Source organism: Pristiophorus japonicus, chromosome 20 (genome assembly GCF_044704955.1).
Source record: "Pristiophorus japonicus isolate sPriJap1 chromosome 20, sPriJap1.hap1, whole genome shotgun sequence".
In the NCBI taxonomy this organism is placed as follows: domain Eukaryota; kingdom Metazoa; phylum Chordata; class Chondrichthyes; family Pristiophoridae; genus Pristiophorus; species Pristiophorus japonicus.
In genome coordinates, this window is record NC_091996.1 from 11,209,082 (window position 1) to 11,227,271 (window position 18,190).

The window sequence follows — 18,190 nt, forward strand, 5'->3', positions numbered from 1 at the left end:
GGTTTCGCTGGAGCGAGCATATTTTTCATGAGGCCATGCGTTGGTGCCCCGCAAACGGTGAGGAGGATCGCCCTTCGCTTGGCAGCGTTTGCTTCTCCTTCCAGTTCGTTGGTCACGAAGTATTGGTCGAATCGCTCCACGAAGGTTTCTCCAGGTTGGCCAGCGTTCTCTGCATTGTTGCGGTGGGGTTCATCATCTGCATCTTGTCGCCAGTTGTTATGTCTTGAATAAAGAATCTGACCAGATACTGTAAGTTCAAAGTAATATGTGACCGTAGTCCTTTATTACAGGTCTCCAGAGTGCCTCTCCAGCCTGTGAGGCCTCCTTATGTACAGGTGCTCCCAAGGGATTGTGGGATCTCTTGGGACTCCAGAGGCTGAGCCCTTTGGTGGTTAAACAAGGTATTTACAGGTTTACATGCATAACAGTTCTCCCAAGAGAAGAGGGCAAAGAAAGACTTGGTTATATAGTGCCTTTTACAGCCACCGGACGTCTCAATGCACTTTACAGCCAATGAAGTACTTTTGGAGTGTAGACACTGTTGTAATGCAGGAAACGTGGCGGCCAATTTGCGCTCAGTGATGTGATAATGACTAGATAACAAAAACAGATTAAATTGATTGAGGGATAAATATCGGCCCCATGACACCTGCTCCTCTTCGAAATAGTGCCACGGGATCTTTTACGTCCATCTGAGAGAGCAGACGGTCTTGATTTAACAACTCATCCGAAAGACAGCACCTCCAACAATGCAGCCACTGTACTAGAGATATGGGCCCAATTTTGGCCATGACTTGCTCCAATTTTTTTGGAGTAAGTTGGTTTTTCTGGCGTAAGTTGAAAAACGCCATTTTCCCCAATAAACTTGCTCCAGCGTAACTTAATTAGGTACAATTTTTTTTTTAGTTTTTTTTTTCAAAAGGGGGCGTTCCTAGCCATTTGTGCCAGTTTTGGCTATTTATGCCACCTTGGCCAGCTAAAACTCCAAATCGACTTAGGTCATCGTATGTGGCCAGCTCTGAAAAACATTGCGGGCAGTGAAGAAAGCAGCGCACATTAGTACATCGGCGGACATTAGGGCAGGGATAGGGGAGGGAAGGAGGGGCCGCGAAACAAAGCAATACATTTGCACCAAGCATAAAAAGTAATGAGCAATGAATTAACAAATAAAAAAAATAGAAGGAACCCTGCACCTAAAGCAGCAAGACCAAAGTAATAAGCAATCAATCAGTAAAAAAAAATAGAAGTCCTACCTTGGGGAACACAGCGGGCCGCCGATGAAGGAGCCAATTTGCCCAGGGCCCCTCCCACACAGCCTGCAGCACGCGCACTCAGATTCGGCCTGCCAAGAGCTACTGCACGTGCGCGCAGACTCTAGCGCGTAGGTCCTCGCTTTCAGTGCCGGGACCTGGCTCCGCCCCCAATCCACTGGTCCACGCTACACCATTACCGAGGAGAGGCTGGGGAGCGGCTAGAATCGGGAGGAAGATTTTCGGCGCGCTTGGAGGCGGACAAAAGCGGAGAACCTCGGGTGAGGGCGCCAGAAAAAGGGGTTGGGGAAATTTGAGCCCATAATGTTTCAAAGCTTCTATAGTCACTAGCTATAATTAATAACACGATTTTTTAAAAAAAAACTGGATTCTGTGTGGCTGCAGTCTCTCTCAAAGCTGAAGAAAGTGGCAAAATAAAGTTGGAGTCTATTTCGTGTGGAGCAAAGTTTACTGTCGTTTAAGGAAATGAGGGAAAGAGTTTTGTTGTAACATACAAACTAAACTTTCCCAATGAGAAAAATGCAAATCCTAGGATACAGTGCAAGTCAAGTCAGACAGTGTCTGAAAGGGCGAGGCAGTGTAATGCGTTCAGTGTGACCCTTCGGAATAGCAGCAACTGAAATCTAGGTCTGCCCTCCAGTTGGTGACTTGTGCATTTCCTCTTTTTATTGAAAAGTCAGGAAAGATTGGCTGTAGAAAGAGACTGGGCTGTCGGTGAAGACTGTACTCTGTGCTTTAGGTGAAATGCATGGAAGTGTTCTCTTTAGAGGGAGTTGGACAGGTTTTTGGCTGGGGCAGAGATCGCATCGTATAAATATCCCTGGGTGTTGAACGTCTGAGGGACTCTGAGAGACATTTTCCAGATTATTTTTTCCCTTATTGCTGAGGGAGCACTGAACTGTCTGAGGTGTCGTCTTTCGATTAAACCGAGGTTCTGTCTGCTCTCTCAAGTGCATGTAAAAGATCCCATGGCACTATTTCGAAGAAGAGCAGGGGAGTTATCCCCGGTGTCCTGGCCGATATTTATTTCTCAATCAACATAACAATAAAAACAGATTATCTGTCTAATATCACATTGCTGTTCGTGGGAGCTTGCTTGTGCGCAAATTGGCTGCCGCATTTCCCACATTACAACTGTGACTACATTCCAAAAGTACCTCAGGCTGTGAGACGTCCGGTGGTTGTGAAAGACGCTATATAAATCCAAGTCTTTTATTCCAGCCATAGCTATAGAATTGTCTGCAACGGCTTCTCTTCCTACTCCCACTCCGTTACCTCAGGTGTCCCCCAAGGATCTATCCTTGGCCCCCTCCTGTTTCTTATCTCCATGCTGCCCCGTGGTGACATCACCCGACGACACAGCAAGAATTTTCACACGTAGGCTGATGATACCCAGCTGCACCCCTCTTCTATCACACTCGACCCCTCCACTGTCTCTATACTGTTAGACTGCTGCTTGTCCGACATCCAGCACTGGATGAGCAGAAATTTCCTCCAATTAAATATCAGGAAGACTGAAGCCATTGAGTTCGGTCCACGTCACAATCTCCGTTCCCTTACCACCGATTCCATCCCTCTCCCTGGCAACAGTATGAAGCTGACCCAGTCTGTTTGCAACCTTGGTGTTGTATTTTGGCAATGAGGAAAGATTGGAGAGGCTGGGTCTGCTTTCTTTGGAACAGAGGAGGCTTTGTATCGTCAGCAAACATAGCCAAGTTTGCTGACGATACAAAGTTGGGAGGAAAAGCAATGTGTGAGGAGGAGAGACAAAATCTGCAAAAGAACATTGACAGGCTAAGTGAGTGGGCAAAAATTTGGCAGATGCCGTATAATGTCAAAGCGTGAGGTCATGCACTTTGGCAGAAAAAAATCAAAGAGCAAGTTATTATTTAAATGGAGAAAGATTGCAAAGTGCTGCAGGACAGTGGGACCTGGGGGTACTTGTGCATGAAACACAAAAGGTTAGTATGCAGGTACAGCAAGTGATCAGGAAGGCCAATGGTATCTTGGCCTTTATTGCAAAGGGGATGGAGTATAAAAGCTGGGAAGTCTTGCTACAGCTATACAGGGTATTGGTGAGGCCACACCTGGAATACTGCGTGCAGATTTGGTTTCCATATTTACGAAAGGATATACTTGCTTTGGAGGCAGTTTAGAGAAGGTTCACTAGGTTGATTCCGAGGATGAGGGGGTTGATTTATGAGGAAAGGTTGAGTAGGTTGGGCCTCTACTCATTGGAATTCAGAAGAATGAGAGGTGATCTTATCGCAACATATAAGATTATGAGGGAACTTGACAAGGTGGATGCAAAGAGAATGTTTCCACTGATGGGGGAGACTAGAACTAGAGGGCATAATCTGAAAAGGGGCTGCCCATTTAAAACAGAGATGAGGAGAAATTTCTTCTGAGGGTTGTAAATCTGTGGAATTCGCTGCTTCAGAGCTGTGGAAGCTGGGACATTGAATAAATTTAAGGCAGAAATAGACAGTTTCTTAAACGATAAGGGGTTATGGGGAGCGGGCAGGGAAGTGGAGCTGAGTCCATGATCAGATCAGCCATGATCTTGTTGAATGGCGGAGCAGGCTCGAGGGGCCGTGTGGCCTACTCCTGTTCCTATTTCTTATGTTCTTATGAGTGGAGACCTTATTGAGGTGTATAAATTGAGGGGTCTCATCGCCGAGAGCATGCAGAAATCAAGCATAGGCAGCGGAAAGAGCGTGCGGCAAAACTGTCCCACCCACCCTTTCCCTCAACGACTGTCTGTCCCACCTGTGACGGGGACTGTGGTTCTCGGATTCGACTGTTCAGCCACCTAAGGACTCATTTTTAGAATGGAAGCAAGTCTTCCTCGATTCCAAGGGACTGCCTACCACTGACTGCATAAAATTGTGAGGGGTCTGCATAGAGTGGGTAGGCAGGAATTGTTTCCCTTGGCATAGGGGTTAACAACCCAGGGGGCATAGATATAAAGTAATTGGGGGGAGATATAGAAGAGATATGAGGGGAAATTTCTTTACCCAGAGAGTGGTGGGGATCTGGAACTCACTGTCTGAAAGGGTGGTAGAGGCAGAAACCCTCACCACATCTAAAAAGTACTTGGATGTGCACTTGAAGAACTGTAACCTACAGGGTGTAAGGGGATCTTGGGGTGTGGGTTCGAATCCACACTCCCCTGAGGTTCTGTACATGCGATTTATGAGGATGGGTGAGTAACGAGGCATCAGACACAGTGGGTAAGAATATGGGTAGAGCTGCAGAACACCAAAGGGCAAAAAACGTTAGTGGGAGTTGTGTACAGACCTCCAAACAGTAGTAGTGATGTTGGGGAGGGCATCAAACAGGAAATTAGGGGTGCGTGCAATAAAGGTGCAGCAGTTATAATGGGTGACTTTAATATGCACATAGATTGGGCTAACCAAACTGGAAGCAATACGGTGGAGGAGGATTTTCTGGAGTGCATAAGGGATGGTTTTTTTAGACCAATATGTCGAGGAACCAACTAGGGGGGAGGCCATCTTAGACTGGGTGTTGTGTAATGAGAGAGGATTAATTAGCAATCTCGTTGTGCGAGGCCCCTTGGGGAAGAGTGACCATAATATGGTGGAATTCTGCATTGGGATGGAGAATGAAACAGTTAATTCAGAGACCATGGTCCAGAACTTAAAGAAGGCTAACTTTGAAGGTATGAGGCGTGAATTGGCTGGGATGGATTGGCGAATGATACTTAAGGGGTTGACTGTGGATGGGCAATGGCAGACATTTAGAGACCGCATGGATGAACTACAAAAATTGTACATTCCTGTCTGGCATAGAAATAAAAAAGGGAAGGTGGCTCAACCGTGGCTATCAAGGGAAATCAGGGATAGTATTAAAGCCAAGGAAGTGGCATACAAATTGGCCAGAAATAGCAGCGAACCTGGGGACTGGGAGAAATTTAGAACTCAGCAGAGGAGGACAAAGGGTTTGATTCGGGCAGGGAAAATGGAGAAGCTTGCAGGGAACATTAAGACGGATTGCAAAAGTTTCTATAGATATGTAAAGAGAAAAAGGTTAGTAAAGACAAACGTAGGTCCCCTGCAGTCAGAATCAGGGGAAGTCATAACGGGGAACAAAGAAATGGCGGACCAATTGAACAAGTACTTTGGTTCGGTATTCACGAAGGAGGACACAAACAACCTTCCGGTTATAAAAGGGGTCGGGGGGTCTAGTAAGGAGGAGGAACTGAGGGAAATCCTTATTAGCCGGGAAATTGTGTTGGGGAAATTGATGGGATTGAAGGCCGATAAATCCCCAGGGCTTGATGGACTGCATCCCAGAGTACTTAAGGAGGTGGCCTTGGAAATAGTGGATGCGTTGACAGTCATTTTCCAACATTCCATTGACTCTGGATCAGTTCCTATGGAGTGGAGGGTAGCCAATGTAACCCCACTTTTTAAAAAAGGAGGGAGAGAGAAAACAGGGAATTATAGACCGGTCAACCTGACATCTCTAGTGGGTAAAATGATGGAATCAATTATTAAGGATGTCATAGCAGTGCATTTGGAAAGAGGTGACATGATAGGTCCAAGTCAGCATGGATTTATGAAAGGGAAATCATGCTTGACAAATCTTCTGGAATTTTTTGAGGATGTTTCCAGTAGAGTGGATAAGGGAGAACCAGTTGATGTGGTATATTTGGACTTTCAGAAGGCGTTCGACAAGGTCCCACACAAGAGATTGATGTGCAAAGTTAGAGCACATGGGATTGGGGGTAGTGTACTGACATGGATTGAGAACTGGTTGTCAGACAGGAAGCAAAGAGTAGGAGTAAATGGGTACTTTTCAGAATGGCAGGCAGTGACTAGTGGGGTACCGCAAGGTTCTGTGCTGGGGCCCCAGCTGTTTACACTGTACATTAATGATTTAGATGAGGGGATTAAATGTAGTATCTCCAAATTTGCGGATGACACTAAGTTGGGTGGCAGTGTGAGCTGCGAGGAGGATGCTGTGAGGCTGCAGAGCGACTTGGATAGGTTAGGTGAGTGGGCAACTGCATGGCAGATGAAGTATAATGTGGATAAATGTGAGGTTATCCACTTTGGTGGTAAAAACAGAGAGACAGACTATTATCTGAATGGTGACAGATTAGGAAAAGGGGAGGTGCAAAGAGACCTGGGTGTCATGGTACATCAGTCATTGAAGGTTGGCATGCAGGTGCAGCAGGCGGTTAAGAAAGCAAATGGCATGTTGGCCTTCATAGCAAGGGGATTTGAGTACAGGGGCAGGGAGGTGTTGCTACAGTTGTACAGGGCATTGGTGAGGCCACACCTGGAGTATTGTGTACAGTTTTGGTCTAACCTGAGGAAGGACATTCTTGCTATTGAGGGAGTGCAGCGAAGGTTCACCAGACTGATTCCCGGGATGGCGGGACTGACCTTTCAAGAAAGACTGGATCAACTGGGCTTGTATTCACTGGAGTTCAGAAGAATGAGAGGGGACCTCATAGAAACATTTAAAATTCTGACGGGGTTAGACAGGTTAGATGCAGGAAGAATGTTCCCAATGTTGGGGAAGTCCAGAACCAGAGGTCACAGTCTAAGGATAAGGGGTAAGCTATTTAGGACCGAGATGCGGAGGAACTTCTTCACCCAGAGAGTGGTGAACCTGTGGAATTCTCTACCACAGAAAGTTGTTGAGGCCAATTCACTAAATATATTCAAAAAGGAGTTAGATGAGGTCCTTACTACTCGGGGGATCAAGGGGTATGGCGAGAAAGCAGGAATGGGGTACTGAAGTTGAATGTTCAGCCATGAACTCATTGAATGGCGGTGCAGGCTAGAAGGGCCGAATGGCCTACTCCTGCACCTATTTTCTATGTTTCTAAAATGGCTAATGTTGTTTATTTAGAATAGTAAACACAAAGATGGAGGGCATAGGAAGAGGTCGTAAATAGCAGTAATGGCACAAACTCACTCAACAACATGAAAAAATTCTCACAACGGGGAAGATAAGAGGTTGAAACATTCCACTCACACACAACCCCACCTCCCACTTCCACCCTTCTTACCAATTCTGATCCTAAATTGAGTCTGTGGTGGGGTTTGGGCTCTACTCTCAATCCTATCAACCCCGGGGTTCTGGGGGCACTTATTTCAGCTCAGGGCCCCTCTGGGGTGGGTTTTACGTTGTTGGTCGGTTCGGTTTTCCTCCTCGATCTTGCGTCAGTTTCTTCTATTTGCCTTTCGGTTGGCTCCTAAGCAAAAAGCTGCTGGAGTTAAGCACACCTTCCCCAGAGCGAGGGCCCTGTGAAGAGCTGACTCAACTCCTCTTTAACTCAACTCAACCACAACGAAAACTGACTCCCACCTTCTTAACTCAACTCTACAACTCCATGCAAAAGCTGACTCCAACCTCCAACCTCAAAAACCTCCAACTCCCTCCTTGTGTGTTTTTGCAGCTTTTCTTATAGTCCGTTCATCTTCGCGCCAAAACTGCATGCCATTGTCTCGGGTCTTCCTTGAATAAAATGGGGTTTGAATGGCAGTTCGATGTGTATCGATCTGTCTGGAATAGGAGATTAGCCGCACCTCCTGTATCCTGTTGCTCGCTGATGGGGTGAATGAAGATGATTGTTCACTATCTCGACAGAGGTGCCACTCTGTCTGGGCTGGCCAAAATGATTGCATCAGACCTGTGGGCCTTTGTTTAATTATTCAAACTGATACCCTTTGTGTTGCATTGTGTATTATTGGGGAGATTTTGCCTGGACATGTTGCCTCTTCTGTGAGGGTTTTACACGAAAAGCTGGAGAATTGTCCTTTTAAAATATAAAGTTGCCTTGTATCCATTTTCCTGGAAGAACCGAATGTACACTCTTTCCCCCTTATGGTAGCTGGCTCATCCCTTGTCCAGTTCCGTGCCCCTGCAACACTGTCTGTTACTGTACAGGGTGGCCAGACTCCCATCATCCTCCGCGGTTTACAGGCTGTTGGCTGCAGTTGGTCATTTTAAAACATGGCATCTTCCCATTCTCCCTGCCACATGTCTCTGTGGTTGGTTTTGCAGAACCTTACAGTCCCCCGTTAAAACACTCTGTCTCGGTGTTTTCAAAATGTGAACCCTCTCACGGAGCCAATCTTCCCCAAATCTTACCTAAACCCACAATAAAACATTAAAATACACCAATGGTATTCATACATTTGGAATCAATACAATACTGAAAATGTAAAAATGCTTCTCAACCAATGCCCTTCACCAAAATGATAATCGTACATAGTATCACACATCATAGTATTACAGATAGGGAGGTACGGACCTTTTACAAGGTACAGACTTTTCTTTGTACAAGCCGAATGTATTGCACTGTAATCAGTCCCATCATACTGCATAGACTTTGCTAGACCTCCCTTTTCGTTTGACCTTTGACTTGGCCTCCCGCATAGCTTTCTCAATTTTTAAACGACGGCACTTTCTCCTAAGCTGGCAGCGGATTGCCAGCAAATCGGCTACAATGATCAGCTGTGCCACTACCAGGGTGTGAGAGAGGATGCGGTCCCAGGCCGGGACCTCTACGTCCAACTCCCAATCCCACCAGGGCCTTGAATTTAAGTCAGCTATCTGGGCTCCCAATTTTACTGTTTTTTTTTTTTGTTGTAGGGTGGAATAATGTTTCTGGGATTTTTGTGCTGCTTTGAACAGATCTGTCAGGTGCTCTGGTAAAAATGGAATGTGGTATCCGAAATGTGCTACATAATTGTCCATGCTATTAATCATTGATGCCCCGGTGTTGAAACCGGTAAAAACATCATTCCAGATCCCTCTTTGTCTTTTCGGTTTGACGTTGTCTTTGGGTTGTAGACGGTACAGCAAAGTCTTATTCAAATAGCCAAAATCGAGCTCGTAGAATGTCCTGAACATTGCTCGAAGGAGAGCCTGGTAGAGGCGTTCTGTCTCTTTTGGGCACCACTCGGGTAGGTGCACCTCGGTAAGATTTAGAATGACGGAGGCCATGGCGTAGTGGATCCCCTGGTTTAGCAGCTTGTCCGTGGGAACCAAAACCAAACCGTTCTCTGGTCCCTGGGTGGTGGTAGGGCATCTGTCCGTGTCAGTTGGTTCGGTCGGGGCTATGGGCAGGGGCTGTCTGGGGTGTGCGCTTAACTCAGTGGCGTGGATGGAGCTGGGGTGGCTTACTATGCATGCGACCATGCTCCGGTCCCATCCCATCCCATCCCCTCCCCTTCATCCCGCCACTGTCGGGAGAATGCTATCGAGATACCCGCCGGGCATATCTTCTCTGATCCCCACATGCACACATACATTCCTAACTCCGCCTCCCACCATTATCCCAACACACACTCACTCCCCCCTGGGTGCCCGTGATGGTCCGGTCGGTGCTGTTGTCCAGTCTCTCCCAATCTGCTGTCGGGTTTCCCATGTCCTTGCTCAGCTTCCTGAGCCACCACCACCTTCCCACCGGGATGTGCCCCTTACAGGTCAGGCGAACCCTCTTCCCAACCACTACCCTAATCTGGGATGCGGTCACCTCAATGCTGGGGCAGGAGACTGATGCTTCCCCATACGTGACTCCGGGGTGGCTGGAGTATCTAGTGGAAGTCCCCACCTGGAGAACACCTCCCTAACCAATATCCTGGCGGTCCCTGCTGCTGTGGCTGTTCGGCAAGGGAAAGCTTCAATCCACTTTGTGAAAGTGTCCACCAAAACCAGGCAGTACCGGTACCCTCCTTAGCCACAGGTAGGGGCCCTATGTAATCGATTTGTATCAATTGCCATGGTCCCTCTACCCTCCTTGCGTGTCCTAGAGACACCTTTCTTTTCTGGGGATCTGGATTATTGGTTGCACAGACAAGACAGTTCGCGCAAAATTTACGAGTGTCTTCCCGGAGCTGGGGCCACCACCCGACCTGTTCCACCCGTTGCCAGGTGACCTCCGGTCCGGGGTGTCCAGCTCCAGGGCCTGCGTGGGCCAACTGAAGGAACTCCCTCTGGTGCTGCTGGGGCACTATCCACTGCTCTCCTTTAAACAACATCTTCTCTCTAACATGGAGGCCTGTGCCTCTGTACAGTCCTTCGACCTTTTCGCCCGCAGTCAGCTTGTCCATGACGGACTTGAGGACGGGATCTCGTGCCTGTATCTGCTGGAGGTCCGGGGCCAAAGCCACCCCTGCGCTCCCTTGTGTCCCCTGTCCGCCCCAGATAGCTGCTATGGGGGCCTGCCTCGAGCGGGTTCCACTTGGTTCCCGTTCGGGCTCCCTCTTTGGCCAGTTGATCTTCCTTTTGGTTCCCTGCAGCCCTGGGCTCATGTTTGTAATGGGCCTTTACTTTGTGAATGCAAAATGTCTGCCCCGGTCCCTACTGCTGCAGTAGGGGTTTTATGGCCAGGGGCTTACCGTCTGCAGATGTATACCCGCGACGGGACCAGATGGCTAGGTACTCCGTGCAGGCATTGCAGGTGAACATACTATCTGAACTGATGGGATAGGGCCGTGGGAATACGTCGGGGTGGCTGACTACATACATGACTGCCGACAGTTCAGCATGCTGGGCACTGCTGGTGGTTGGGAGCTTTATGGCCCTAGCAATGCCTGCCTGGGGATCATAAATCCCGCACCCTGTGAGCCTTGCCCCCGCCACCACCGTGTTGGACCCGTCAACATTGATCTCCCGGCTGTGGGGATGGATCCCCGCCCGGAGCCCTATGTCTATGTCCCTGACCCCCTCAACGGAGCAACGGTGGGCTTTCCCGGGGTACAGCATGTTAGCTGCCAGTCGGGGCTCACACATCCCTTTTACTCTCAAATCTATCTGTGGGAGCAGGAGGGTCCAGCGAGCAATGCGTGCTCTGCTCACTGTCCCATCCTCAACTCTCCCATCCAGCAGCATCTGAGTGGGGGTGTGATGAGTGAGGAGGGTGATTGGGGACACTCCTGTAAACACCTGCGACCACTTCACAGCCCAGTGGGTGGCCAGCAGATGCCTTTCACAGTTTGAGTAACCCCTCTCCCCCTCAGTGAGGACCCTAGAGGAGTAGACCACCAGCCTCAGCTGGCCGTGCCACTATTGCATCAGCACAGCACTTAAGCTATCCCCGCTGGCTGCTACCTCCAGGAAAAATTCCTCGCCCTCATCTACCGCTTCCAGGGCCGGGGCTTTCTGCAGGTCTCCCTTCAGGCGGGTAAACGCTGCATCACAGTCCTCATCCCACTCCCACTCCACGCCTTTGTGCAGGAGCCGGAGTAGGGGGGCTGCAATGGCTGCGTAATCCTCAATGAAGTCCCTGCAGTAACCGGTCAGACCCAGGAACGACCTCACCCCTGTAACTGTAGTCGGAGCCAGAAACTCCTGAACTGCCCTCCTCTTAGCCTCATCAATGGCTCTCTCCCCTGCCCGCACAGTCAGCCCCAGGAATTTTACCTCTGTCTGGCCGGTCTGTGCTTTCTTAGGGTTTACTTTAAAACCCTCCTCGTGCAGCAGTCCCAACAGCTCTGCCAGCAGGGGACCGTGCTCTTCCTCCGAATCGGAGAATAGCAGCAGGTCGCCCACATACTGCACTAGCTGTCTGGGTCTGCTGAACTCTTTCAGGCAGTTGGCCATACACTGATGAAAAATGCTCGGGCTGTCGTGGAAGCCCTGGGGAAGACAGTTCCAGGTATACTGCTGTCCTTTGAATGTAAAGGCCAATTTGTACTGGTCCTCCCACCGCAGTGGGATGGACCAGAACCCATTCGCGATGTCACATGTCTCCGTGGTTGGTTTTGCAGAACCTTACAAGGGCTACAGACCAAGAGCTAGAAAGTGGGATTTGGCTGGTGCGGACACAATAGGCCGAAATGACCTCCTTCCGTGCTGTAAATTTCTATGATTCTATGATTTGATCACAAGATGAGCTTCCTCCCACATATCCGTGCCATCACTAAGATTGCCCATTTCCTCCTCCACAAAGTGGCCCGTCTCCACCCTTATCTGCTGCTAAAACCCTCATCCGTGCCTTGTTTACCTATACACTTAACCATTCCAACACACTCCTGGCTGGCCACCTTAGTTCTACCCTCCATAACTTTGAAGTCATCCAAAACTCAGCTGCCCCATGTCCTTACTCACATCAAGTCCTGCTCACCCCTCATCCCCTGTGCTCGCTGATCTACATTGGCTTCTGGTTAAGCAACACCTTGATTTAAAAATTCTCAACCTTGTTTTCAAATCCCTCCATGGCCTCGCCCCTCCCTATCTCTGTAATCTCCCCCAGGCCCACAACCTCCCGAGATCTCTGCACTCTGCCAGTTCTGGACTCCTGAGCACCCTGATTTTAATCGCTCTATCATTGGTGGCCGTGCCTTCAGCTGCTGAGTTCCTATGCTCTGGAATTCCCTTCGCCTCTCTACCTCCTTGAAACCTACCTCTTTGACCAAACTTTTGTTCATTTGCCATAACATCTTATGTGGCTCGGTGTCACATTTTGATTTGATCGTGCGCCTGTGAAACACCTTGGAAGGTTTTAGTACATTAAAGGCGCTATATGAATGCAAGTTATTATTGGCCCTTGGATTTTTCTCTGCTTCTCGTAGGGGGTTACATGGCTGTGGTATGAGGGGTGGGACGTGTCTAGTCATCATGGTGTTCAGCCATCTTGAGTGTGGGGCAATCTTGATGGACCAGTTGGGCTTTTCCTGCCTGTCAATTTTGTATGTTCATGTTAATAACAATAACAACAACAACAATTGTATATAGCGCCTTTAATGTAGTGAAACGTCACAAGGCGCTTCACAGGAGTATTATGCGATGAAAAATTTGACACCGAGCTGCATAAGTAGAAATTGGGGCAGGTGAGAGGTATGTTTTAAGGAGCATCTTGAAGGAGAAAAGAGAGGTAGCGAGATTTAGGCAGGGAGTTCCAGAGCTTGGGGCCTAGGCCACAGAAGGCAGGGCCACCAATGATTGAGTGATTATAATCAGGGATGCTCAGGAGGGCAGCATTAAAGGAGTGCAGACATCTAGGGGGTTGTGGGGCTGGAGGAGATTACAGAGATAGGGAGGGGCGAGGCCATGGAGTGATTTGAAAATAAGGATGAGAATTTTGAAATCGAGGCATTGCTTAACCAGGAGCCAATGTAGGTCAGCGAGCACAGGGGCGATGGCTGAGCGGGACTTGATGCGAGTTAGGACACGGGCAGCCGAGTTGTGGATGACTTAGGGTGGAGTGAGGGATCAATTGTGATGAAGGACCTTTTCCCAGGAACACAGCGTGGAAAGTCCCAGTGACTGGAAATTTCGAGCCCCAAACCAGTGCAATCGTTAAAATCTCCCCTTGTTTCATCACCGAGGTGTTGACATGTCTGAAGGAAAGTTGCTGCAGTGCAGCCTCGTGTTTGTTTGTTGGACATGTGCAAGGGGCAGACTATTGGGCAGGAAGAAATTAAATGGGACCAAAACTGAGATATAGTGGAATTGGGAGTTCAGGCTAAGTTTGTGCCTTTGTATGGCAGCGATTTCGAGCCACTGGATCTCCAATTACAAAGAACCTCCAGATATCTGTGGTGGAAATCCATACCAATAATCAGCCAGTATACACACAGCCCAATGTTCCTTCACACATGTCAACAACTCTACCAGTAAGCAAGGGGAATTTTAACGGCTCCACTGGTTTGGGGTTTAGAAATTCCAGTCATTGGAAATCCATGCCAATAATCAGCACGCTTGCATACAGTCCATCAGGCATCACTGGACAGTGATGAGGAGCAGGAGCTATGGCTCAGCATTTTTTTTGTAAACCCTTCCACCCCAACCCCCTATCCTAGGTGCTCGAGGCCAAATGAAGCCACTAACTGGGCTGAGAGCGGCTGACACAATGCAGATCACTGGCCAAACCTGGAACCTTGCTGATCTCTACATCCCAGTACAGAGCTGGAGAAATACCATCAGTGATGTCGCCGCAAGATCCTGCAAATCCCCTGGGAGGATAGATGCACCAACCCCAGTGTTCTCGATCAGGCCAACATCCCCAGCATTGCAGCACTGACCACACTCGACCAGCTCCCTTGGGCGGGCCACATTGTCCGCATGCCCGACACAAGACTCCCAAAGCAAGCGCTCTACTTGGAACTCCTACATGGCAAGCGAGCCCCAGGTGGGCAGAGGAAACGTTTCAAGGACACCCTCAAAGCCTCCTTGATAAAGTGCAACCTCCCCACCGACACCTGGGAGTCCCTGGCCCAAGACCGCCCTAAGTGGAGGAAGAGCATCCGGGAGGGCGCTGAGCACCTCGAGTCTTGTCGCTGAGAGCATGCAGAAAACAACTGCAGGCAGCGGAAGGAGCGTGCGGCAAACCAGACTCCCCACCCACCCTTTCCTTCAACAACTGTCTGTCCCACCTGTGACAGACTGTAATTCCTGGTATTGGACTGTACAGTCACCTGAGAACTCGCCTTTGGAGTGGAAGCAAGTCTTCCTCGTTTTCGAGGGACTGCCTATGATAATGATGAGTACAGAGCGCATTCATTACTCGGAGACACCAAATGCATGGTCTATTAATATCGCTGCAGCTTATCACAATGCAAACCTTGTGCAACATGCAAATGCAGTGAGGGCTGGGTGTGATGTGTCATTTGCATGATGCACAGTGACGTTTGTTCCAGGCAATAGCACAGAAGAACAATGTCATGGCAAATTTAACATTAAAATGAGCCCATTTTAACATTCAGCCGTCAGCTTCACAGCTGCTTAAGTTATTGTTTTAAATCACATTCAGATTAAAGGTTGCATTTGGGAGAGTCAATTTAGATCAGAGCGAGACCTTTTTTTAATTCAGTCCCAACTTTATAAATCTGCAAAGTAGGACAGTCAGGTCTGTGTTCTTAGAACATTAGATAAATATCTAGTTGGTTCTTCCTCTCTCAGCTTTGATGTTCTAAGCACCTGATCGGTCATTTGAAACCACACTGGTATGTTTGAGGTATAATCAGCAAATGAACTTGGGCTGTAATGCAAAACAAACTGGTGTAAATGCTTTAGTCTTACTCCCAGAGCAGCAGAGCTGAAATGGTGTCAGCGGTATACAGTGCGTGCATAAAGGTGTCAGCTGTGGCTCAGTGGGTCGCACCCCACGCACTGAGTCAAAAGGTTTTGGTTCAAGTCCCACTCCAGCAACTCGAGCACAAAATTCTAGGCTGACACTCCCAGTGCAGTGCTGAGGGAGTGCTGCACTGTCGGAGGTGCCGTCTTTTGGATGAGACGTTAAACCGAGGCCCCGTCTGCTCTCTCAGGTGGATTTGGAAGACCCCATGGTATTATTTTGAAGAGCAGGGGAGTTATCCCCGGTGCCCTGGCCAATGCTTATCCCTCAATCAATATCTCAAACAGATTATCTGGTCATTGTCACATTGCTGTTTGTGGGAGCTTGCTTGTGGGCGCAAATTGGCTGGTGCCTTTCCTACATTGCAACAGTGACGATACTTCAGAAATGACTTCATTGGCTGTGAAGCGCTATGGGATGTCCGGTGGTCATGAAAGGCGCTACATAAATGCAAGTCTTTCTTTCTAAATTGGTGTGGTACGGAACTCCACAGACCAGTTCAGCCCCACGTTCAATTCGTGGTCTTTGTGAAGTTAGCTGGTGTTGGCCAAGATGGCAGTGAGCTCTCTGGCATAAAGGGCCCTAGTTACAATGGGAAATACCATCCACACTTGCTGGGAGGTGAGTGCATTGGCGAGGGCAGGCTTGGTCATGGCTTTGCCTTTTTCTTTACAAGTGGTTCACCACAGCAGCCATTCGCTAGCCTAGCTCCCACATGAAGAAAAGCCCTTGGGGTCGGAGTTCCAGCGTGCAGCAATCACCTGTCAAACCCCAGATATACTACAGCGAAGGCCACTGCCTTCAGGAGGCCGAGGGAAGGACATAAAGAAAACGAAAGACTTGCATTTATACAGGGTCTTTCACGACCACCGGATGTCTCAAAGTGCTTTACAGCCAATGAAGTACTTTTTGAAGTGTCGTCACTTCTTGTAATGTGGGAAACGCGGCAGCCAATCTGTGCACAGCAAGCTCCCACAAACAACACTGTAATGAGCAGATCAGAGAGCTGTGGAAGCTGGGACATTAAATAAATTTAAGACAGAAATAGACAGTTTCTTAAATGATAAGGGGATAAGGGGTTATGGGGAGCAGGCAGGGAAGTGGAGCTGAGTCCATGATCAGATCAGCCATGATCTTATTGAATGGCGGAGCAGGCTCGAGGGGCCGTATGGCCTACTCCTGTTCCTATTTCTCCTGTTCTTATGTTCTTATAGTCTGTTTTAATGATGTTGATTGAGGGATAAATATTGGCCCCAGGATACTGGGGAGAACTCCCCTGCCCTTCTTCGAAATAATGCCACGGAATCTTTTACGTCCACGTGAGAGGATAGACGGAGCCTCAGTTTAATGTCTCGTGCAAGTTTTTCTTTCAGTGACATCAGCTGGAAAATAGACGTGTGAATATGGAGAAGAGGGCAAGATCAGATTCCACTGTGGTGTTTGGTATGTTCATAATAAAGGATGAAACTGAGTACTGTGTACAATGAACAAGTGTGATCTTAGCTCCTTTAATAAGACTCCGAGTACAGGTACCTCGTGGGTGGCCTGCTTATATACCGTACTCCCAAGGGATGCTGGGATCCCTTGGAACTCCAACAGGTAGGCCCTCTGGTTACAAGGGGTTAAATACATAATATCACTCCCCCGTGAAGTCAATAGTACACTTATTTACAAGGTGAGATGATCTGGGGCTTTTCGCTCCCTTGTCGATCATCTCGGTACAAATGCGAGTGTGGGTGAGTTGGTTGGTTCTTCGCTGGGCTGCTGGGCAGTCGGCCTTGCCGGGCTGCTGGGGATGGTGAGTTCTGCTTCGTGGTCAACTGTGATGTCGGTTGCCACTTGTGTGTGTGTTGGAGGGTCAAAGTTGATGGTGTCTTCTTCGGGTTGTTCGTAGCAGTTGGTGAACCGCAATTTGATTTGGTCCAAATGTTTTCTGTACGTAAGTCCAGTGGCCAATTTGACCTGAAGCATTACTCCCCTCTTTGGCTGTGACCATGCCAGCGAGCCATTTGGGACCGTGTCCATAATTGAGCACAAACACAGGATCATTGATCCCGTGACAAATTTGCGCAGTCATGGTACATGCTTTGTTGATGCCGCCTGCCCTCCACGTGATCATGGAGATCAGGGTGGACAAGAGAGAGCCTTGTATTGAGCGCCCTTTTCATAAGCAGCTCGGCTGGGGGAACTCCGGTGAGTGAGTGGGATCTGGTGCGGTAGCTGAGCTGCACTCTGGATAGTCGGGTCTGCAGCGAGCCTTCTGACACACATTTCAAGCTTTGCTTGATGGTCTGAACTGCCCGTCCTGCCTGGCCATTGGATGCGGGCTTGAATGGGGCAGATGTGACGTGTTTGATCCCATTGCGGGTCATTAATTCCTTGCATTCAGCACTAGTGAAGCACGGCCCATTGTCACTGACTAGGACATCAGGCAGGCCATGCGTGGCAAACATGGCTCATAGGCTTTCAATAGTGGTAGTGGACGTGCTTACAGACATTATCGCACATTCAATCCATTTTGAGTAAGTGCCCACAACCAAAAACATTTTGCCTAGAAATAGGCCCGCATAGTCCACGTGGATCCTCGACCACGGTTTGGAGGGCCACGACCACAAACTTAGCGATGCCTCTCTGGGTGCATTACTCAGCTGAGAGCAAGTGTTGCACTGGTGCACACGTGACTCTAAATCTGAGTCGATGCCGGGCCACCACACATGGGATCTGGCTGTGGCTTTCATCATTACAGTGCCTGCGTGGGTGCTGTGCAGTTCACAAATGAACGTATCTCTGCCTTTCTTGGGCAAGACCACGCGATTGCCCCACAACAGACAGTCCGCCTGCAGGGACATTTCGT